The sequence below is a fragment of the Micropterus salmoides genome, unplaced genomic scaffold (assembly GCF_014851395.1).
Source record: "Micropterus salmoides isolate LMB-PRFRI ecotype aquatic unplaced genomic scaffold, ASM1485139v1 Ms_hic_scaffold_2480, whole genome shotgun sequence".
Classification (NCBI taxonomy): Eukaryota; Metazoa; Chordata; class Actinopteri; order Centrarchiformes; family Centrarchidae; genus Micropterus; species Micropterus salmoides.
In genome coordinates this window covers 1-25,380 of record NW_024041685.1, presented here as the reverse complement: position 1 = coordinate 25,380, position 25,380 = coordinate 1, and the positions used below count along the sequence as shown (strand labels likewise).

General features: G+C 40.1%; 1 pseudogene; it reads left to right on the top strand.

Moving 5' to 3' along the window:
* Nucleotides 1-2,598: 2,598 nt before the first annotated feature.
* LOC119918935 lies at nt 2,599-25,278 on the top strand (annotated as a pseudogene).
* The last annotated feature ends 102 nt before the right edge of the window (nt 25,279-25,380 follow it).

The following is a 25,380-nucleotide window of genomic DNA, read 5'->3' as shown; positions in this document are numbered from 1 at the left end:
GTGGTCAAGAAGCTGCTGCTGCTGCTGCTGGTGGTGGTCAAGAAGCTGCTGCTGCTGCTGGTGGTGGTCAAGAAGCTGCTGCTGCTGGTGGTGGTGGTGGTGGTGGTGGTGGTGGTGGTCAAGAAGCTGCTGCTGGAATTCCTAGGACAGAAGAGCTGGAGTTGCTGCTAGACTGGCCAGAAAGACGGATTACTGTGCCTGACATCCAGTACATGTTGGAAGGTCCTGTAATGGAGGAAGTGCAAGCACGGTTCGACCCACTCAGTGGCCCCAGAGGAAATCATGGCATACAGATTATCCGTGATCTTGTATCCTTTTTGGATTCAGCGTTGGGATCACAGGGACTTCACAGATGAAGGTGTTCATATTTGATCTTAACTGAACTTTCTTTCATGTGAGTCATTGAACTTGCTCAGGAATCCCCAAAAAGGCAGTAGTGAAAAAGAAATGTATTGGGTTGGAGGCAGGGATGCCCATGTAGGGCTTTTGTACTTTTGACTACTTTTTCCACCACTGTGAAAGACGTACTTTGTAATCTATTAAAATTCTGTCCCTATTTTCCCTTTTAAATTCTTCCATCCACTAGATACAACGTGGATGGCACCACTCAGATGACTGGGAAGCCTATCTGTCCCCATCTCTTAAAAGAAGAGTATCACCACAGCAGCCCCACTGTGCGCAGCCAGCCAGCCAGTTAAAGAGCTGAAGTTCAAACAGCCCCAAGAACTGAAGGTTTTGCCCAAGAACTTCCACTCACCCTACGATGGACTGGACCACGAGTGATGCCCGTCACCAGCTGGAGCCTCACGCAGACGCACACACACTGATGTACTTAGGCTATATTAGTTACAGTTGTTCATTAAAATGAGCGTAATTATATTTTTGCATTATTTTTTAAATACCTTTTACTGGTTTTAATGGTTTTAACATAATTCCTAATTGTTCAAAGTATTAAGTCAAATATCTAGTAGTAGTCAAGACTCCAATCAATTGTCTCTCACAAATAGTCTGACAGATTCTTTATCCTGGTTGTTCATAATAATAATTTTGAATGTTGTGTGGTTTACACAGTAAAATAAATTTCAACCTTTACTGATTAAACCGATTTCATTTTGTCATTATCAGCCAACATTATTCACAATGTAAAGATAGCTTATTGATGATTAACATGATTTCAAAACATGCATCTTATTATTTAGCTTAGGTATCATCAGAAGGTTTGCTTTCACAAAGACTTCAGGTAACCTTTCTCAAATATGTCCATTTCGGAGGAAAGCAATTCAGCGTTTTTTTAAAACCAAGTATCTTAATAGCCTGCAGATGCCTTTTCAGGATCGGAAGGAGCTTTATTGTCAAGTAGTGTTTTACACATACGAGGAATTTGCTGTGGTGATAAGGTGCTACATGTAGACAAACATACAGTCAACATAAATAAATGTGGAATATATAAATATGGAATAAGATATGTTTTTGTAGCAACTTGTATAGTGTAGTGTTTTGGGGTAACATAAATATTATCGCAGGAGTCCGGAAGGATAGCTTTGGATAAATAAAAGCCAGGGAATAAATGACAAGCTGTGTTTTCCCTGAACCGACTGAAACACACGTTTGTGTCAGGTTGCCTTTGGCCTGGATTTAGGATGACATGGTAAAACACAGCTTTGTAGAAACAAGGGTAGGCTCGCTATCAATACTACACCGACTGAAGGGCTCATAAAAAGACAAATGAGGCTTAAACTGTTCACTGATGACCATGTAAAGATAGTTGTTCCACTTATGGTGATTTCTTACTTTCTTTGTGTTTGTATGTTCTATTTTAGGAGATACTTTAATCTGACAGTGATGATAAATAAAATGCAAATTAATTATTTATGTCAAATTTGATCTAAAATCATCAATCAATAGATGTTACAAGCTATAACCTAGAGTAGCTAAATATTTTTAGTAAATGTAGTCAATTTACTTGATCAGTCTGGGACTTTTGTGTTGAGTTTTTCATGCTTGTCTGTGGTTACTTTCTGCCTTTGTGTGGCTACGATCACAGTAAAGTAGATCAGTGCTGAATTAGTGTGGTCTGTTCTTCTTCTGTACTGATTGGGTGACAACAGTTCAAATTTAGTGGCTGTAAAATCCACAGGGCGGAGCTCATTATCATTTTACAAAACGCCGTTTTTTACACCATTTGTTTAGTTAACAAAACGGCGTTTAAAACGGCGTTTTGTTAACTAAACGCCGCTTTTTACGGCGTGCCAAAAGAAAACGGCGTTTTTCGCGGCGTTTTTATACACAAAACGCCGTTTTAAACGCCGTTTTGTTAGCAAAACGTGCTACAAGAGTGACGTTTTTTGGCACTAATGGCTTGCCATAACCCTGTGAGTTTCGCGTCCCTAGCACTTACCGTCTAGCCTGCAGTAGTGGAATTAGGCGAAAATGCATGGAACAATAAATAAATAAAAAATTAAAATCCGAGCGAAAACAATAGGGTTCCCAGCTCGATGCCTTGTATTCGCGGGTTCCCAGCCCCATTCGGGCTTGGACCCCTAATAATAAAATACGTGGGATTAGTGTTTAATCCACAGAAAGAGAAGCGCCCATGCTGTCGAACTACATGTCCCAGTAGACTTTGCGGTCCGGGGAGGGGCTGTCGCGACCTTGGAGTGTGACGTACAGCAGCATGGCGAGCAAGGAGCCCAATGTAAGTGTTTTAAGGGCAAAATCATTTTAATGAACACGTTTTTACGGTGTTGAGTGACATGTCTATCTACCACTGATGTAGAACAGGCTGAGTTACCGTTAACTCTGTGAAGCAGCCGGTAAACAGAAGTAACGTTAGCCAGGTCAGGTCAGTTAGCATGTCTGTCTGTAACTGTTCTGCTAGCTCGTCAATCGCTGAACTTTACAGCCTGTTAGTAGGGTAGCATTGTGTGACCTGACTTGACTGTTTATGGTTATTAGCAGACTCATAATCTGTATTGGTATAATCAGAGATGGAATGGAGCTGCTCAGTAGGCTTGATTCGTTCATAAGTAAGTTTGCTCAGTCATCTGTCTGGTAACGTTAAATGTTCCAGACACATAGGATGCCGATTTGTCTCCTCGTCTCCCTCACACTTGCCTCTTAGCAAAGTTATCCATGCTTTATGCAAGGAAGTAATGCGACATTGAACCCTGATCCCGAAGGACTTTAATCCACGTTACCTGTGACGTGTGTAGGAGGGTGTCTGGGTTCCAAAATGTGCTTGATGGATGGGACAGAGACACCTTTATGAACGGTGTTGTGTGAGGCTGATACTTAAGACTGTATGTAACGTTAGTTGAACTGGAGTATTTGTTGCTGGCTTTTGTTGAGTGAAGAACAGTTCTGCTGGACTGTCAACACATCTGAAGTCAAATCACTAGATTACACCATAGACTGTATATAAAGGACTTCACACACATCGTACGGGTTAGGGGAAGAGCATCTCAAATATTTGCAGCCCCTCGGCCCACCCAATTCTCACAGTTTTTTACTAGAAGTTGAATTTTTTTTATTTAACTGCCTATTGTTCGTAATTGACCCTTCGCTAAGCCACGCCCAGAATACACAGCTGGCCAATCACAGCGCAGTATAGGACTCGCGCTAACTGTGGTCCCACACTTTCAGGGCTGCGCTCCATTCACTCTAATGCAAAAGGAGTCGTTTTCTAGCTTGCTTCTGCCGTATTTTTCCAAGATATGGTCAAACGCTGTTCCTGGGGCAATGTAATAGTTACAGTTGCTACTCAGCGAGGATGAAAGGAGAAGTAGGATTTATTCTCTTTCCAAAACCTAAAATAAATCCAGAAAAATGGAGGCTGTGGATTGTTCCTAATGTAATTTTAACTTCCTACTGAATGTAACGTTATAAATCCCTAACGTTACTGTTCTGCTTTTTAAGGATTGTAATAATGAATAGAGGCCTACCCAGCTTTACAGGAACAGTGTTGATACTTAATACCGTTGTCTTTTGTCTCAATCGTCCATGTGCTGTGTGATTGGTAGGCTTTGGCAGATCTTTCATTTTTTCTCATCTGTTTGAGTCAGTCTGACAGCCTGAATACAACCTTCAAATTCACGATGCAACAGCAAAACTGTCTGCTTCTTTCTGAGATCGCTTTTTCCAACAAATTTCTCAATATATCATTGGGGAGTGCAGTAATAGACAGTGGCAGCGCCTTGATAAAAGTCAGCTCCGACAGACTTAGCAACAGTAACTAAGGGGGGCGTGGCTTAGCGAAGGGTCAATTGACCAGCAGAAATAGAAATTGTAACAATAGGTAAATCTGATAAGACTATACACTTATATTTTAAAAATATAAAGTAAGCTAAACCAAAATTCAGAGCCTCTAACGATGTAATTTCCCCAAATCAGGTGGTGGTGGCGCATAGATAAGATGCTTGGTGTGGGAGACCTGGGTTCGATTCCCACTGTGAAACATCCAACATTTTGTCCCTGAACAAAACACTTAACCCCTAGTTGCTCCAGAGGTGTGCGACCTCTGACATGTATAGCAATTCTAAGTCGCTTTGGATAAAAGCGTCAGCTAAATGAAATAAATGTAAATGTAAATCGGTTACTCCGGTTATTTAATCCTGTGTAGTCACGTGACTCTTCCGTGTCCAGTCCTGCTCAGCCTTCAGATTGCTTCAGCTCCCTAGAGGTAGAAGTGTGCCGATTTTTGCACCTGAGGTACTCTGGGGGGGTGTGAACCTACCTTGTGAAGAAAATCAATAAATAAAATCCGAGGACAAACAATAGGGTTCCCAGCTCCGCAGGCCACTCGGGCTTGGACCCCTAATAAACAGTATCTGAGTAGTCCTCTGGTTTATCAGAAGAAAGAAGAGAAGTGACATTTGGACAAACGAACGAGCACACACGTGTTATTTAGCATGAGAGCCGACAGCCTGTGGATCTTTATACCATGAAGCCAGACAGTCAGGACAGATGCAGACAGCTGACGGCAGAAATCACAGACATAATGGGTGTGGACTTTCCAGATTGAAGGCTTTGATGTGGGACAGAAAGCGGAGCTGAAGTTGTCTGTTTTCTGCTGGACAAGTAATTAAGTTAGTCGGACTTTAGTGATTAAAGCTGAGACGTGGCGTGTTTCTCCTGTCAGTGGTGTAAAATATGTAGATGGATTAATTTCATGTAGCCTTGTTATTCTCCAGCGCTGTGGTTTGGTTTTTCCAGTTACATTAGCGAGACAATCAGCTGATCAGTAATTGTCAGTATAACGGTAAGGTTAGCTTACAGCATGGAAGCATCAGCCAGCTAAACTATTACTGCTCTGGTAGAAAAAACATGTAGTTGGATTGTTTTCATGTAGTGACTCTCTCTCTCTCCAGTGCTCTGTTTTGGCTTTGTGGGTTACCTTTGTGAGATAATCAGCTGATCACTAATTGGCAATAAAACGTAGCTTCCAGCATGAAAGCTCAGATCAGCTAGCTAAACCTTTACTGCCCTGGTAAATTAAATATTTTGTATTGTGATTTGATGTAGTTATTCTACAGCGCTCTGTTATGGCTTTGCAACTTGGACAGAAATTTGCCCTTACTTTCCTGCGAGAAACTGCTGATGAATATTATTGGCAATAAAACGGTAACAGCATGGAAGCTCAGATCAACAGCTAAACTTCCATTGAATACTGCCCTGGTGGAAAACATGTATTTATTTTACTGGTAATAGTGACACATAACACGACCGAGTGCCTATCAAGTGACCAATAATGAATACTTTCTGAATTTGCATTAAAAATAAATTTTTTGATATTGCTTCCCACTGTGCACACAAATGTGTAATTTGTACTTTCCTAAATGCCCATTTAAAACTTTGGACCGTTTTACCACAAGCTGAAATTATGGCTGTCAGTACTACTTTGTGTTTCTGTTACATTTTAAAAAATTTAAAAAGATATTTTGGTAAGATTTGCAGATTGCTTATCTAATTAATTAAGCAAAGTGAGAGGAGCCTTGATCCTCACCAGCCAATGCCTTTGTAAACTTCATGTATTATGTGGTTTATAATGGACTGCAGATGGTGCAGAAACAGTGAGGCTCACATTGTCCTGGTATCTGTCAGTGGTCATACTTGATGAACTAGATGTGATAGTTTTTGAGATGTTCTTCATTTACTTTGGTGTGTTAGTCCAGATGAGCCAACCCTCCCAAGATGTAAAAAAAAGTACAGTACGGTAAAATAATGTATTAAGAATGAGACATCATGTAACATTTCATTTCTTGATGTGGCTGTTGTTTAATGAACAAGTAACAATAGTATTCACAATAACATATGGTTTTACTGAATAATCAAGTAAATATAATCTTCTATCTATCTTAAAATGTCAATGTAAAGAAACCTGATTTCTTGACTAGCAACTCTCTGCTATCTCACAGAGGACATCTTTTATCCTGTCTCAGGCACCGTAGCTATACAATTCGCTTGGATGGGGGGGGTGAAAAACCTTTGTTCCGCATTGATATTAAATAATTGAGTGAAAGTTTAGTTGCAGCGGTCATAATTAAGCAGCGCCGAATATAGGGGAACCATTTCTCTGTAATGTATGTCAACATTACCTTATTAATTAACATTTACATAATGGATTTATGAAATCTGTGAATAAATAAACCTGGTCAGTGAAATATGAGAGCGACAACAACAAAAAACAACATTCAAAAACAAAATTATCGTTCAATAATCGTAATCGAGATGAAATGTTTAATTTCTGAACTGAACAGCAATGCTCAATGTACATACTTTACACATACAGTAGGATAGCAGACCTTGCCCTGAGCTTGTATGTCAAGCTATGTGTGTGTGAGTCCACATTTCAGTTTATGAATGGTGTTTTGTGTTGTGTGTGTTGCACATTTTGATGCCTTGATGTGTTTTACATTGGACGTTCGCTAGATGTCGAATATCCAACACAAAGCAAACTTCAGCGTGGTGCAAAGTGCATTTCCCTCATCAAAATATTACTGTAAAGTGTGGAATTTGTGACACAATTAAATGAACGATAGAGCATAATTGTAAATGATGGGTTTTTTTCTATCGTCAAACGATGTATGTATGTATTGCACAGCTCTAGTTCTCTGCATTCTCCCACAGTTGTTGCGTGTTACAGAGAAAAATCACAACCTTAAAGAGGTCGTATTCTGCTTTTTGGCTTTTCCCCTCTCTTTTATTGAGTTATATCCCTTTTTTGTGCATGTAACAGGTTTGCAAAGTGGAAAAAGCCCAAAATCCAGCCCAAAGGGAGTTCCCATCTCCCACAGAAAACTCTGCTCTGAACTGCTTGAAAACAGCTCGTTTGTAGTCCAGCTGCTTCCCTTTATCCCTGTGACGACACAAGTTGGACTGATCCTCATTTTTACTGTAATCTGATTGGCTCAGCGGTGCCGATCAAAGGAGTTTACTTTCCATCCGATTTGTTTGACAAGTGCAGTAGAGATAGAAAATTTGAATTTAGAAGAAAAAATGTTTGCATAAGAAGCATTTGTAACTATTTTAGCCTTCTGACTGACTGTACACGACATGCTGGTAGTAGGAGACAGGTGTCATCCTTAAGTTTCTTGAAGGTCTTCAATAACACAAAAACATATTATTTTTAGTAAAAACAATTGTGGCATTGTTATTGCATATGAACAGTGAAAAAAAACGTTATGAATGTATCGGAAATAAATATGTTTAGCTAAATAAGTTAGTTTATTATCGTTAATGCACTCATCTACCAAAATCTCTTTGAATTTGAATATTTTAAACGCTTATCATGGCAAATATCGATATATATGATTCATTTTGATTCATTCAATTAATTCATTACAAAACTACAAACAAGTTACAAAACTTAATTAATTAGATAATTATTTTAATTGCTTGACAGCCCTATTTATTATATGTCTATTATCATTATTATTACATTGTCAAAATTCAATTAAAATCTGACTATCAGTGCATAAATTAAAAATATATAACGTGCATTAACAAACGCTGCTGGCACACTGGATGTCTTCATCTTTGTATATTGACACTCATCACAGAAAAGATTGCCGACCCCTGCTGTACACCAACAGCTGCACCTATAGTCACCAGTCCATCAAGCTCTTGAAGTTTATTTAGTTTAGTGCTTATCCTACTAGTGGCAAAATGAAGCAGTAGGGCTGAAACTGAGGCCAAAATCGCAACACAAAATAAATATTACATATTAGACCTATTTTAACTGTGTGTCACGTGACTATTGTGGTCCAGTCATGATTAAGTGATCATGCCTGCAAGTTAAAATACTTTAATTAACCCAAGATGGAATATAATAATGACAATAATAATGATAATAACAATTAATTATAATAATAATAATAATAATAATGATAATAATGATGTCAAAAAATGAGGTATGAACCTAACTGTGGCTCAAAAATCTAGGTCTGAACTGTGAATCGTTTCACCCCTATTAAGCAGTGAAGAGTCAGAAATGCTAATAAAATTAAACACTGCTAATATAGCATCACTTCATCAGGGTGATCGCTTATACTTTAGATGGCGGTACAGAGATAATGTATGGGAACTGACAACAAAAAGACTGAAAAAGGTAACTTTTAAAATGTATTATTGGCTGCACCTAAATTATGCTCTGGGGCTTCTCAATGAAAAAGTTAGGCACAGCAGTTCCACCATTGTCAAAAGTTAGTGTGAAGCCCTGCTTGGTCTCCTGTATCCTTGCGCAGGTCTCCTCTGGGAAGCCTCCTCGCTTTGACCAGAAGTAAGGGTATTGAGATGCCCTTCAGGATGGCGGACCAGATTGAATTCTGACATAAATAAGGCAGAGGAGGAGCACCGGTAGTAACGAAAAACTTACTGCAGTTTTTAATTTACAATCTTATTTTCATTGTCTCTGTTGCTGTCTCATCCCCACACAAACTGTAGCGCTTCGTCCAGCACCTGAGGGATCTGGCAGGTCGGATGTCTTCGTCTGGTGGCAAAGGGGCAGGATTAGGACTGAAGCTGCTGCTTGGAGCTGGTGCTTTGGCATATGGCATTAAAGAAGCTACCTACACAGGTAAACACACACTGGAACCAAGCTCTCTGTGACAGATGCAGGCAGGTGTCCTGTCTGCATCTGTCACATGTACCCAGATGGCACTGATACTCCACAAAAACTACCAGGAGATTAGGATGACTAGAAGAATGTTTGAAAGTTTGCACAGCACTGATGAGAAGGTGACTGAGTTGGTGTGGATTTATAAATCTAAATATATGGAAGCGATACTGATGGATGTCGCTTTAAACTTTTTTTTCTAACTTTCTGTGTAGATTGCCTTTAAGAGTGTCTGATGTTCCTGTATCTGTTGTATCTCAGGCATAGACATTTTCATGGCATATTAGTGGTTCTCAGGTTATACATATTAGGTTGTGGAGTTTTATTCTTAAGTCTCTTGGATATGTCATGTTTACATCAGAGTCTTGATTATATTATTCAATTATTTTATTTTATTTTTATTGCGCCAATTCACAACAGTTATCTCATTGTGCTTTTCATATAGAACATGTCTAGACGGTACTCTTTGTGATATGTGTGGTATTCTTTATGTGTGTGAGAGCAGTGGAGGGCGGTCAAAGAGCCATCATCTTCAACAGAATTGGAGGGATGCAGATGGACACTATTCTGGCTGAGGGGCTGCATTTCAGGTAGGATCAGCACATTTATTAACTGACTATACTAAACCAATGTCGACTGATGTCAAAGAGGAGAGTGTTATTCAACAAAAGTTTTCATTGGTCAGTTAGTTGTAGAAAAATAACTCCCCTGACTGGGAGCTTGGCATACTGCAGAGTGTTGGTGTTTGTCAACACCTCTAGCACAGCAGCCTTGGACCACCAGGAAAGAAGAGGTACTCAGGCCCAGGGGCAGGAATGGCCACCAGAACAGGAGCTGGGTGAGCGGGCAGTGAAACAGGGCTCATCAGTCTCTCAGTGATCTTGGCCGGACCGGGACTAAACACAGCCTGTAAACCGACAGGCCAGTTTGACGACAGGGAATACAGTACTGAAGTGATTTACAGCAGCTCCAGGAACGACGAAGACACTGCGGGTTCAGGCTGGGACAGGAAAGGTATCACGCAAAAATATCAGGATTTATTTCAGGAAGAATCACGATTCACAATCTTATCACGATTCATTTTCATGTTGGTTTTTAAGACTATTTTGCAAGTTATTGAAAAGCTGAATAATAACCAAACTTTCCCCTGAAAAAAATACAGTCCATCAAGGTAACAAAACCTCAAATAAAAAACAACACACCGTTTAGGCTAAAGCACCTTTTCGAATAGATTTTAATCAAGTGTGCAATTCTGCAAAATATGAACATTGAGCAAGAATTTTGACTTGGTTTAGACTTGTATTCAAGTACAATAAGAGACTTTTGCAAAACCAGTCTATTCACGTTCTCTTTTTTTGAGGTAGCAGTATTTAACATTCTAATAAATATAAAAAGTAGAATAAAAATAAACAGAACAAGACATCACTGATGAAAAGCCAGTTTCAAACAAAAAGCTTAAAAAAAATGTAAACTCTTATAATCTAATGAAAAACTGCAAAGTATTATCATTAAACAATAATTTAAACAAGGTCTAGACATTCAGCACAGTCAGACATTTTAGCATTACTTCCAAAATAAACATTATTATCAAAAGCTAAAACAACACTATAAATAGCTTGCTGAAAAAAGGTTAAATAAAAATGTTAAACTAACACTTGTAATCTTGTAGTAAATTTCTTGTGCAGTGTGAGTCAAAACAATCAACCAAAGGTGCATTAAAATGTCAGACTCTGGACTATTGAAAACCGCTTTAGAACAAATCTTTTACATCTTCTTACAACTTATATCTCCTTCCAAAAGAAGTATGACAGATCACAGTCACAGATTTTTAGCCAGGAAAACCAGTTTATGACTTTAACTGGCATCAGAGTTGCCCTTTGGCATGTGACAATATTCCCATAAGTGCTGAAGACTCTTTCTGAGGGAGCACTTGTTGCTGGAATCGCGCAAATACTTTCTAGCTTGTTGGCTAATCCTTGGAAAGGGTCCCTCATGGACATTCCAGAGGATCCATCTCATTGTCTGCATCTGGTGTGGACAGGTAGGCCTTCCTACCTACCTATTGCCTCTTATAAAGATGGGAAAGCATATGTGGTCGTTGCAACTGCAGTTACAGTACCTGAGGTTTTCAAAAAGCTGGCCAGTGTTTTCTTCACTTTCTTTGTAGATGTTTGTTCTACCTCGGGGCTCTGTGATGTGGTGGCAGATGTGGGCTGAGCCGATGGTGCTGGATGCTGTGCTTGTACAGTCAGCAGCTCCAGCTCAGACACAGCTCATATTCCCCCTGTCTTGTTGCTGGTTTTGAACCAGCTCTCATTAAGACAGTGTAACTGTGACGGCGGCTGTTGGTGGGGTCGGTAACAGTGTATATCGTATTGTATCGACAGTTCCACCTTATTTTAGTGTTTATTTACTACTTGAATCTGCTCCTCTTCTCTTCGTGGGTGAGGAGGCGGGCAGCAGAGTTTTGGATGTCTTGAAGTTTATTTAGGGCTTTGGCAGAAAATTGTTGATGGAGAGGCTGAAGTTGTTGGTGATATAATTTTGAGTGATTTGTGGCCGATGATGATCATGTCAGATTTATTGTGATTGAGTTGAGGAAGTTGGTTTGCATTCAGGTTTGTATATCAGTGAGGCAGTTGGTCAGGTTTGCTGAGGTAACTGTGGTGATGGATGTGGTGGAAATGTAGATCTGGACGTTGTCGGCGTAGCAGTAAAGTGGAGACCGTATCTACGTATGATATTTCCGAATGGCAGGATGTAGATGATGAACAGGAGAGGACCAAGAACCAAACCTTGGGGGACGCCTTGTGACAAATGAGCAGTGGAGGGAGTGCAGTTATTGATGATGAACTGTTGTCTGATGGTGAGATAAGATCGGAGCCAGGACATGATGTTGGGGTTGAGAACAGGTTTCTTGAGGATGACCACACCACACAGTCATCTGACTGATGCCACTGCGGACAGTGGGTAGAGCTCACCGGGGTTCAGGTAAGGCCTACCTTTTCATTCTGTCGATGTTGTGACCTGTTAGTAGTTAGGTTAGCCATAAGGCTCAGTGGTAAACCTAAAGTAGATAATTTTACCAGTTACCTCCTGTGCCGTGACGTCTGTGTTGTAGGATCCCATGGTTCCAGTACCCTATCATCTATGATATCAGAGCCAAACCCAGGAAGATCTCCTCTTTGACAGGCAGCAAAGGTAACTCACACACACACACACACACACACACACACACACACACACACACACACACACACACACACACACACACACACACACACACACACACACACACACAAACAAACTTGGCGGGTTGCTTTTACATTTTATAATTGGCTAAATGTAATTGTTTGAAATAGTAATGTGCTGCTGATATGTGGGTGGAGTCATCTGAATGTGTCATGGTGAAAACGTACTGAACTTGTAGCCCCCATGAATTGAAAATATCCATATTAACCTAGTAACTACTCTAAGGTAGGGATGAAAACTGTTCCAGTTTACCTCTTTAGCAATGGAGGGGGCGAGTGCAAAGGTAATCCCAGAGAAGGGGAGCAGAGGCCACTGACAGTTAAGGTTGTTTAGAATTATGTATATTTTTGACTTATGAAATGTGCTGTACAGTTTACCCTTTAAGATGTTGTGCTAGACAGAATAGTCTGTACTTAATGTGTATGAAAGAAAGGTGTGAGAGCACACACCTACTGTGTCTGTCCCCTCACTCAGAGACACCTTTGCTCGGTTTGGGACTGTCTCTGTCTCCAGGAAGCTTCCCTCTGAAGCTGCTGTGAGCTGCTCTTGATCAGAGGTGCTAAACTAAAGTTTGTGGTGAGATTTCTGCCTGATCAGAAGTATTTTCAGTTTCGGTTTTCCACCTCCGATGAAGAGCAGCACACTTGTCTCATCTGGTCCCAAACGGTTCTGTGTCTCTCAGACAGTCTGAAGGGGAATAATACAGGCTAATGCCACTTTCATATTCAACATGTTTATCACGAATGTGACGGTGTGTACCCATTCAATGCAACCTGCCATTACTACAGCTGTATGAACCCAAAATAAACATTTTGCTGAAATTTTGTTGCCAATTTGTTAAACATATTAAGTCATGCTTTGTCAGGTCTGTCAGCAAAACAACAAGCAAACAAACATAACTTCAGTGTACATGCTCAGATCTGCACCAAACTTTACAAGTAGGATGAGAGTCCCGCCCTGAACACATCCATATGCCAACAAACATTCACTGCCATAGTGAGTTCTGCTGCTGGCAACAAAGTGTCAAGTTTCACGCTGTTATGTACTACTCTCAACATATTTGCCTCACCGGCTTCAAAACAGTCTCAGAAGGGCCTTAAAGACATTGATGATGCTATGTTGTGAAGCTTGTGAGATTTGAGATAACGGCGTGTCCTTGGCATCGCATGAAAGTTCGATGCTTCGCCATGAAACAGGAAGTTGTTGTAACTTCGCTGTACATTCTCATATCTCTACCAAATTTCACACATTTGATAAGGGTCACGCCCTGAACACATCTACAAGTCAAAATTCACTCAACCTCATAGAGCCACCTGCTGGAATCAGGAAGTGTCCTTTCAACAAGATGCATAAAGCTTTTGTGGTATATATATCATCCCAACACACAAAAAAGCCTCTTGGCTTTATTGAAACTGAAGGGCTTATTAGGGCACCAAGCATGAACCGTGCAAGGTCCCTATTGAAACTGAAGGGATTATTATTTTTAGGGCCAGAGCACGAACTGTGCGAGGTCCCTGTTGAAACTGAAGGGATTATTTAGGGCCCGAGCACGAACCGTGCGAGGTCCCTGTTGAAACTGAAGGGATTTTTATTTATTTATTTTTTTCTGCAAAGTAACCTCAATTTTGGGGGCCTAAACATACTCATACTGGCAAAATGGCTCATTTTTGGAGGCACCAGAGATCACAGAGGGTGCCCAAAGCTTTATCTGTTTTGAGGTTGTCAGAAAAACTTTGGTTTGCACATTAAAAAAAACATTATGATAACACACTAGACAATTTATTCAAAAGTCTGTATACATTTTTTCCTCACTGAAAATAGTAGGCAGACTACTTAGTAGTAGGGCTGTAATGGTTTTGAAACAGATACCACAATAGAGACACAAAAGTCCACGATCTGGTGTGGCGGATCCAAGAGACAGAACCGTGACACACCCGCTCATTGGACTGTTGACCTCTCATGAAGACAGTGCAACTGTGCCGCTGATGCCAGCAGCTGGTGGAGGGTGGGCTCGGTAGCGGTGTATAGCCTGTTGTAGGCTATTTGTGTAGGTAAATGCTGACAATTTACATGTTCAAAAATGTTTTCTCCTCATTCAGGTAGAATAAAGTGGTGCTGAACACAAGCTGAACAGTCCTCATTTCTTGAACCAGTAAGTGCTACTGGAACCGATTAATTAGTTTAAACACACTAAAAGTAATACATTTTTCGTTTCCCCTTGAAAAAATTTAACAAATGCCTCTTTATACCAATACCATGAAAAATAAATATTTTACACAGGTTTTTCTAAGGGTACATTTTATCGTAATTTTTTCAAAAACACCACTGCCCCTTGGTAATTTATACATGTCACTTTATTTATTCTGACCACACAACCCTAGACTCCCAAACTCAACTTGCGTCACCATAGGGAGTAGGAGAGATTTAACAGTAGGTCTACAGTCTATTGGCCTATCAAAGTTACAGTTGGAAGTCGTTGGTCTCTCCTTTACGTGAGGCTCAAGAAATGATATAACGGCCATAAATCTCTTCTTACTGCCTCCTTCTCAACCACTTCTTTTTTCTTTCTCTGCCCTCCTTTTTTTATAATATTTGTCACAAAAATATTTCCATTTTCGACATGTTAATTTTTATTTCGGGAGATTTCAATCCTGTTAGTCTCTCTAAGACTTTGCCCACTTTCAAACAGTTTGTTGAGTGCACAACCAGGGGTGATAAAATGCTGGATCTCTTGTATGCCAGTGTGAAAAATGCATACAAATGTACTGCACTGCCCCCTCTTGGGCACTCAGATCATGACATGCTACACCTCTCTCCCTCCTGGGATGCAGAAGATCAAAGGCATGAAGCAGAAGGGCGATATGCTGCCTGATGGCGAACAGAGTCTGGCTGATGATATGAACAGATTCTTCAACAGATTTGACGGCCCTACATCACTCTAGCCTCCTCCACCTGGTCTGCTGACTACCACTGTTTCCGCTCCATCTCCTACCCTTCTCTTAAACACACCTATGAACCCACCCGCTTGTAGTTCCTTTTCTCCACCTCCTACCCCATTAGCAGCCCTGCCTATTATTCTTTATCCAGCTCAGGTCAAAAGGATGCTGGGCGGACTTAAGCCAAGGAAAGCAGTGGGACCTGATGATATCAGTCCAAGGCTATTGAAGATCTGCTCTGCAGAGCTATGTGGTATTTTAACACACTTGTTCAACCTGAGTCTGCGTTTACAGAAGGTCCCAAGGCTGTGGAAAACATCTTGCCTGGTCCCTGTTCCAAAGAAAAATCACCCAATCCACCATGATGATTACAGATTGCAGCTCCATCACTGGTCCTGTGGTGTTTGGACTATCCCTCAGACCACAGTATGTACGTCTGCAGAACAGTGTCTCAAGCACTGTTCTTAGCAGCACAGGGGTGCCACAAGGAACTGTGCTGGCTCCGTTCCTGTTTACCATCTACACAGCGGATTTTCAATACAACACCAACAGATGCTTCTTGCAGAAATTCTCAGATGACACCACAGTTGTCGACCTTATAAGAGGAGGTGATGAGGAGGAGTACAGAGGAACACTCAACAAATTTGTGCAATGGAGTGTGAACAATCATCTCTATTTGAATACCACCAAAACGATGGTTGTGGTTTTCAGGAGGAGGGGGGGGGATCCAACCAAACACCTATTACCATCGGGGGCACTGAGGTGGAGCTGGTGACTAAGTACCTTGGTGTGCAGCTTGACAGTAAGCTGGACTGGAAGAGCCATATGGAGGCGGTGTACCACGAGGGGCAAAGCCAGCTTTATGTTTTTAAGGAGGCTAAGGTCGTTCGATATCTGTCAACCCTTGCTCTGCAGTGTCTATCAAACAGTGGTGGCCAGTGCTCTGTTTTTTGCTGTGGCTTGTTGGGGAGACGGCGTCCGCACAGCAGACGGAAGCAGAGTGGACAAGCTCATCAAGAAGGCCGGCTCGGTGGTTGGGGCTGAACTAGAGACGGTTCAGCAAGTGGCACAGGCCAGAACATTGAATAAACTAAGATCAATATTGATCAACCCTGCATACCCATCCACCACCAGAAGGTGATAAACAGTAGCATCTTCAGTCAAAGACTGATGACACCAATGTGCAAGACGGAGCGGTATAGGAATTCATTCATACTAGCTGCTATACGACTCTATAATGCACAAAAATAACTCATTTTTTTTAGATTGTGGTATTTTAAATGAACTTGTGGATATGTTCTGAGTGAATGTTTGGTATTATGTCTGTCTTGAAGCTGCCGTGACACTGTAATTTCCTGCAAAGGATTAATAACGGATCTACCTACATACCTACCTACATACATACATACACAGGGTAAAAATAATGTTAGCTAATAAATGAATAGCCAACAGTAACCGTTAATCTGCACAAAAGCAGAACTGACACCACAAACTGTTTTCTACTGCTGTTAACGTTAACGTCTCTACTACCTCACTAACTTTCCTCCAGACCTGCTGTTTCTTGTTGATATTATGGTAGTTACGGTTTGTAAAGTCATACAACTCTGGTTAACCCGCGACAGCCACCACAACAGTTTCGTACAAGTTGAAAAAAAATTCTACTCTGTGCACTCAGAGTGCTCCATTGAAAACGCAAGTCGTAGCAGGCGTCCAAAACGCGAGGCGCCCAGGGTGCATAAATGGCACACAGAACTCTCACTGCCAATACAATTTTAAAAAGGCACCTCTCACTGCAAAAAATGCTTTCTGTCTAACCGCTTGAACTCCATTGCATTAACCAACATTGGAAACTTTTTCAGTCTTCTTTTTGCTGTATTTCTACTCCTTTCTCAGCTTTCTCACATCCCTTATTCCACCAAGGAACCAGCATACAAGACCTAGGTTCCTGCTTCACGGAAATGGTACAGCAAGCAGCCTCATGTATCCTAATGGAACTAATTTACAGAACCCTCACTATTAATCTCTCCTACTAAGCTTTGAGCCCTCTCCTGGAATTTATCCCATTCGGCCTGAGAAAAGCTATATCTAGGGGCTTTCTTTTCCACTTCTCTCTTCAAATCCCTACCAAACCTGCATAAAATAGGATAGGGCTGGACATAACAATTATTTTTCATGTCAGTTAATCTAACGACTAATTTTGTGTATTCTAAAGGGAAAAAGAAGTTGCCTATTACTCGATTAACATACCAATTTATCCAAAATAAATATAAAAATATGTCTAGAAACTAATATAATTAGAATAATGACAATATTAGCATATCTTAAAATGAATCCAATTTCCACATCACTGATGTGTTGTGATAATAGCAATAACAGACAGTAATTAGGCTACTTTTCTTTACTCACACAGATTGTCTGTAATGTTAGTTTCAGCTGTTTTCTCGCTCATACGAGCTCATTACTTTTAACATGAAGGCAATGAAGAAATACTACATGTCCTCGTGCTGTTAATGTGCCGTGCTTGTGTGGAGACAGAAAGTAAACAGGATTTGCGGTGCTGCCGTCAGTGCTCCAGGATACTTTCGCTACACGTGTTTGTGCTGCTTCACTTTTTCGTGGACAGCAGTTGTGCTGCAGTGAAGCTATTTCCAGTTCACAGAGCTCACGGAGCAGCACGTTGTTGAGTGTCTATCTAAAATACTCCCAAACTTTATCCGATCGAAGGCGCGGTTTGTAGCTGGAGCTTCGACGGACGTAATGCAAGTCGACGTATTTATGTAATCGATTACACCAACGAATCGCCCCAGCCCTTAAATAAAATAATGATCACTACACAATGGATATATTTATAACATCCCATTCACCAACTCTAGCTAAATTTGACGAAGCAATTGATAAATCTATATGACTGCAGGTATTTATGACAATATGATACCTAGTTGGCCTTCCATCATTTAACACTACCAACTCATACTTATCTAGAAATTTTTCTACTATAACACCATTTTTATCCTTAAGATCAATACCCCATAAAGGATTATGTGTATTAAAATCTCCAATCCATATAACAGGACAATTTACCGTCTCCATTATCTCATCAAAATCTGACAATACCAAAGGTTTACAAGGGTTATAATAATTTAGCACAGTTATAGAATTTTGACTGATCCAAACCTCCACAGCCAAACACTCAAGATTAGAAATAATATCAACTCTCCTACATGGAAGCATATAGTGGACTAATTTCAAAATATCATGCAAACTTGAAAATGAAAATGTAATCCCACACAGTCCCATAACAATAACATTATTTTCCACATATGTATGTGTTATTTAGATGACAATGAAAATGCAATCATCCAATTTCCATTTTCATGGAAATTCAAATCACAGTCAGTGCTCATTACAAAACCCACAGTTCAACCACCAATAATTAAGTAATTATCTCAAATCTCCAGAGTCCATTTCTTAACTAAAACATCTTCTGAATTCCAGCAAGCAAACAAGAAATACCAAGTTTGAGTTTAAATACAAACGCTGGCACTCCGGTTGGTGCTGCTGTCTGTAAACAAGACAAGAAATTTTCTTATATCACAAACTTTATTATAGTGTTGACAGATCACAATATAAATAATATGAAATGATCTCAAACTGAATCTGCACCTGAATAATGTTTAATTATCTGATAAATTATATCCATATTTCTCTGAAACATGGATACAGAACAGTCCGCAAAGTAGCTACAGATACTTTGGTTAGTGAGTACATAGAAAGGGAAGGGAGGAGGAAGTACAAAAGAAATCAGTAACCTTCAGTTCTGCTGACATGGTAACTTACAGCATGTCTGTTGCACTCATTTCTGCCTCATGGTAAGCAGGGTTGGGAGGGTGATTTTATAAATGTAATCTGGTACAATTACTAATTACTTGTTAAAAAATGTAATCAGTAACATAATCCAAGTACCTGAAAATAAAAGTAATGTAACCTGATTACTTTTAGTTACTTTTGTATTACTTCAATACCAAATACGCAAATAAAGACAAGAGAGCATCAAAGATGCGTTGTCTGCTCAGTGTACTTTTAGAGAAACATAATTATAAAATATCCCATTCCAATGAAATGAAAATCGATATTTAAATGTTTTTATATGATATGCCTTGCACTGGGCCTATACGTCATATGGCAGGATCTGGCCCATCAATGACTTAAAATGTTGTTTTGTAGGTATTCTTAATGACAATTTAGTGTGTGTCACCTGGAAAATGATTTTAAAATGTTGATGAATCATCCTGCACTGGGGGGCCTGGATTAATTTAGTGTCCAATAAAAAACTTTCTTAATTTTTATGACACTGCTGAAAAATAGTGATGAGCACCACTGTACAAAAGCACAACTTTATTCACTGATTTTACTGAAACTGGATCATATTTGATGGAAAATATATTTGTTTTTTCTCCGATGTTCCCCGGCTGCTCTGCCTCATCTTTTCCTGATGGACACACAGCTTTGCTTGTTGCTGTAGCAAGTCAGCTAACTGCTGCTAAATAGCTGCCATTATCTAATTAGCTCAGTTAGCCTGCAACTACTTGTCAAATTAGCTTACTGTGCCCGTACTGGGAGCTCAGAACACAAGAGTGTGTGTTTAGGTTTAGACCTTTACTCAAGCACTGGAGTGAATGCGGGGAGCAGCACCGGGCAAGTAAGCAATGAAACAGCGATCAGCAGCCTCAAAGTGAACACGGCATGAACAGGACCCGAACACAGCCTCATTAGTTGACTCAGCCCCGGGACAAACTGGCAAGAAAACCACCTTCGTACTGCATTCCTAGTGGTCAGGCTGGCCTCTGTCCGTCTCGGAGGCCGTGTGTGGTCCTGGGTTTGGCTGCCGTTTTCACTCACTGGGAGCTGGAATCAGTCCGCACAGTCTGCATGACTGGGTGGGGCTGTAACCACATTCAACTACTGGCTACACGCCAGTCAGTATCTGCAACAAATCCCTCCCTAGCTTTGTGTTTTTACAGGAAACAAACATGTAAATGGCAAATAGCACTCCGTTTTCTGTTTCATGGAAACTTTATGCTTAAAGGAATCCCTGTGAGTAATCCCCATTTTTACAAAATGTACCTGTAATCTGATTATGTCTTTATTTGCTGTACTGTAACGGAATACAATGACTTTATTTTTGTATCCTGATTACGTAACGCTGTTACATGTAATCCGTTACTCCCCAACCCTGATGGTAAGTGTAGTGTATACAGTCCATGTGTATTTCTTTGTATAGTAGTATTTCCACTTTCTACCTTATACTTAAAGACAAAATAAGGACCCTTATACCCAGTACCAGAGCCTGAAGTTAAAGGAGTGCCTTGTCTGCTACTCTGTCTAGTTTAAACATAAAAGAACGAGCACACATCCAAACCAACCTATGTGTAAGTGCTGAAACGAAGAATGACCTGCATACCGAGTAGTTATGAATCCAACTAGATCATAATTTGAGACTTTGCAATTCTGAGGTCTCAGAGCTGATCGAATGCCCCTGTGGTAAATAGGTTCATCAACACCGTGTAAGCCACACAAGACCTCCCCAGAGGTCGCAATAAATTAGGGCTGCAGCTAACGATGATTTCAGTACTTGAAGCTTCTATAGATTCATCGATATGTCGTTTAAGAAGTACTTTTGCGTGGTGGCGGCAAACGCACGTGTGTACATTTTCAGCTGAGGATTGTGGCTTACTTTGGCTAGCCTTCAACTCAACAATCAATCATGATTTCAGTAAAATGCTAAATTTGCGACATTACAGAGTTGTTGTTTTCTTTTAGCTTGAAATAATCCCATACTTTGGATGTACAGTTTTTTTACCCATACAGTTTTTTCTACTCCTACTCCTACTCCTGTGACCGCTGTCCTCTTCCTCTTAAAATACTGTAGGATGCTCATCTCTGTGTGAACATTTTGACTACATTCAAATTGTTCATGGACATGTAGCAGAGACACATACACACCTCAGGACACAGGTTTTTAAGGTCAAAGATGGTCACGGACAGAGGCAGAAAAATGGCCTAAGAGTTAATCCCTGGTCAGCCCACTTTCCAGACAAAGCATTTGTCAGGTGCTCTGGGTCTTTAGAGACCTTTATTCCTGCATTCTTGAGAATTTTATGCGAGTACATCACTAAATGAACCTTTAAAATACATTTTCAAAACTAGAAACACCTCTTTAACTCTCCTAAAGTACAGAAATCAACTCAGCTGAGCCCTTGAATACAATAAATAAATATCCATATCATCATCAAACTTAAAATTAACTGATGATTTGGACTGTGGCTTTGACTCTGTTCTGCCATTGCCCTCATCTCTGTCTGTCTCACATTCACCATATCAGTACTGGTACCGCTGGCCAGTAGTGGGTAGAGTAGCTACTCAAAATCTTTACTCAAGGAAAAGTACAATTACTCCCATAATAAGTAAAAGGAAAAATGACAAACATACTCAAGTAAAAGTGTATATATTTAAAAATATAATTAATCTGCTGTTAATCAGGTTAGAAACAGCTGTTGTGCAGCAGGTTATTTCTAGGGAATGCAGTTTGCTTTGTTGGTTGATTCTGTGTAATTTAGCTATTTATGTTTAATATAATTATTTTCCTTTTTAAATCTCTGTGAATGTATTGATAAGATCACTTTAAATTAAAGCTGCAAGCAGTGTTGGTTGGGCCCTCGCACATGTAGTGCATCGAGGTGTGAGGCACCCGCGTTGCAGATTCTGGAGCTCTGCCGGTGTGGCTGTGAATTTGCCAAGGGCTTCGGACGCTGCACAAAGATGTTAATCATAACTTCCGGTGTCCCCTTTGTGGCGCTACTTAGCACTTCGCACTACATCTATAACTGAACATGCAGATGATGGGACTGTTATCAAGCACGTAAAGTTTGGTGCAGATGTGAGCATGTACACTGAAGTTACAACAACTTCCTCTTTCATGACGAATCATCGACTTTGGACGCCATGCCATGGGCACACCGATTCACGAAAACTCACTGCTGCGTTGAAAGTCACTTCCTGTTGCCAGTAGGTGGTCGCTATGACTATGGGTGAATGTTGTCTTGAACATGTGTTCAGGGCAAGACTCTTATTAAATGTGTAAAATCTGGTACAGATCTGAGCTTGTACAGTCAGGTTACAACAACTTCCTGTGTCATGGCGAAGTGTGGGACTTCGAAGCCACGCCACCAAACCGAAAACTCACAGGTTTTACGTCATGACCTCATCGATTTGTTAAGGGTTTTCTGGGATAGTTTTGAAGTTTATGTATTCAACCTGCTAGGAGTAGTAAATTACAGTGTAAAACATGTCATTTCCTGTTGCCAGCAGGTGGCGCTGTGACTTGAGTGAATATTGGCATATGGATTTGTTCAGGGTTGGACTATTGTTACACTATTCAAATTTGGTGCAGATGTGAGCATGTGTACTGAAGTTATAACAACTTCCTGTTTCATGGCAAATCACCAATTTTTGATTACACACCATGGGAAAACTGGTCGACTTGTAGGAACTGTTTGAATAACTTTTAATCGACCAAACCAATGGGTTTGGACTGCACAGCAAAAATTTGAAGTTGATCAGACTAAATCCCTAGGAGGAGTTGTAGTGGTTAGCTAACGCTCGCTAACTTCCTTCTGAATGTAACGTAATAAAACCCTACTGTTTTGTAATGATTGTAATAATGAATAGATGCCTACCCAGCTTTACAGGAACAGTGTTGATCCTTAATATCGTTGTCCTCTTTCTCAATCGTCAGGTAATATGGTGGTTCACTTTTACTGTGTGATTGGTAGATTTAAGCTTCTTCTTTCATTTTTTTCACATCAGTTTGACAGCCTCAATAAAACATTTAAATGCACAATGCAACTGCAAAACTGTCTTCTTTCTGAGATCGCTTCTGAGATTTTCCAACAAATTTGACAATATTTCTCCGGGGAGTGCAGTAATAGTAGCTAAGGGGGCGGGGCTTAGCAAAGAGGCAATTATGTTACACTACTGTTTTTTTTTTTTGAGCATCGTTAGCATAGCTTGTCTTGCTTGAAGCTGGCTAATTAGCTAGTTAAATGGCTAAGCTAATGACATGAATGTAATGTACCGATACCTGCTACTTATTGCTAACAACGCATTAAAAAAGTACTAGGATTTCACTTACCAACTGGGGCACATGCTTCTTGGAAGGTCTGTTAGTACAATAAACCGATTACAAATTACTGGGATTACAAAATCTAGAGCTTTCACCAAGTCTCTTGGATACATATCAATTCTGGTGCTTCTTTAAATTCATCAACAAACCTTTTAAATTCTTGACCATTTCCTATTAGACTCCGGGATTCCATTGAAGAATATACCACATTAAGTCTGCACACAGTTACAATTGGCCTTCTATTTTCTATTTTCCTCCGTCGGTGACGTCCGGACAGTCTCACCGCTGACAGGCTTTCGCAACATAGCATCATGTGAATTTCTCGCTCAAGTTAAAGTAAAAAAAAAATTGGAACTCGAGCGAACAAGCCAACTGTCACAACAAATGCATCTTCTGCACTGCCCGGGAATTCACATTAATTTGTATTGACTTTTTATGTAATCAAGCCACGCAAAACGCTCGCTTGGTGTTGTATGTGAACACAACATGTAGTGCAATAAATCTTTGCGAGGAAAAAGACAACTTTATCAATACACCTGTTTAGCATAAACATGTACAGTATAACATAATATTTTAATCTGCTCAGTCTCTCATCCACCACAGCTGTGTTTTGGTTTTAGCACAGCACTAGCTCGGCTAATAAGTTATTGTTACAAACAAGCTAAAGTGAAAGCTGTCTGTCTTTAGTAACTGTTTAGTTTGCAACATAGCTTAAAATATGGCACATATAAACTCAGGTACTGTCTGAGACAAACCGGGGGGGGGACAGGAGGAAGGACTGATAGGGATGAGTTCATAATTTTTTTTCAAAACTTCACTCAGTATTTTGATGTCAGGAATATGATTTATTTTACTGACGTTAGATTTGTTTCCAGCAATGTATTAGTGACTGTTGGAAATCCTGTTGCTGCTCTACAAACAATATCTAGTTACAATAATATATTGAATTATTTTTGAAAATAATATATTTTTGAAAAGGCATTTTTTATGCAATGAAAAAGAATAAGAGTATCGATAAAGAACTGAACGAAAAAGGAGTATCAATAAGAGCATATCAATAAAATTCTAATGATACCATCCCAGCTCGTGAGAAAATGTCTGGCTCATCTTTGAAATCTGGCCCAATTGAGTTTGCAATTGAATAGCCCTGCTGTAATGTTAGTGTGAGCATGGCTTTGTAGGCTGTGTGTAAGTTTTATCATTGTCATCTTTCTGTTTTTGTTCTCAATAGCTTCTTGTATTAACTGACAAATTTTGGCTTTTATTTGAGTGTCTGTGTTCTCTCAGTGTTGAGAAGGTTTTGGATATAAAGATGATTTGCACCAGAAAAGGGCACTAATATGTAAAGATGAAACAGACTTCAGATGGACAAACTGGTAGTTGGTAGAATGTAAACTAATGTGATACAGATGACTCTGTGATGTGCAGTAAAAGAAACAAACTCCTACTCAGAAAGAGCAGAAGGATATCCCAACCGCAGTCAGAGGCTGGTCAGTATTCATTTTACCAAGGTATCATTTTGTGTGTGTGTGTGTTTGTGTGTATGTGTGTGTGTGTGTGTGTGTAGATCTGCAGATGGTGAACATAGCAGTGCGGGTGTTGTCCAGGCCCCTAGCTTCAAACCTGCCGGTCATGTACCAACACTTGGGGAAGGACTACGATGAGAGTCCTGCCCTCCATCGTCAACGAGGTCCTCAAGTCTGTGGTGGCAAAGTTTAACGCCTCGCAGCTCATCACACAGAGAGCACAGTACTGTCGTCACTACTGTCTAACATCTCTGTACACTCTGCTGGAATGTATGCCTGTGATATTTTTTTATCCCAGTCTGTATTTATATACATTTTCACTTGAACAGGTCTAGCAATAATCAAATGTTACTAATATTTTTTAACACTTTT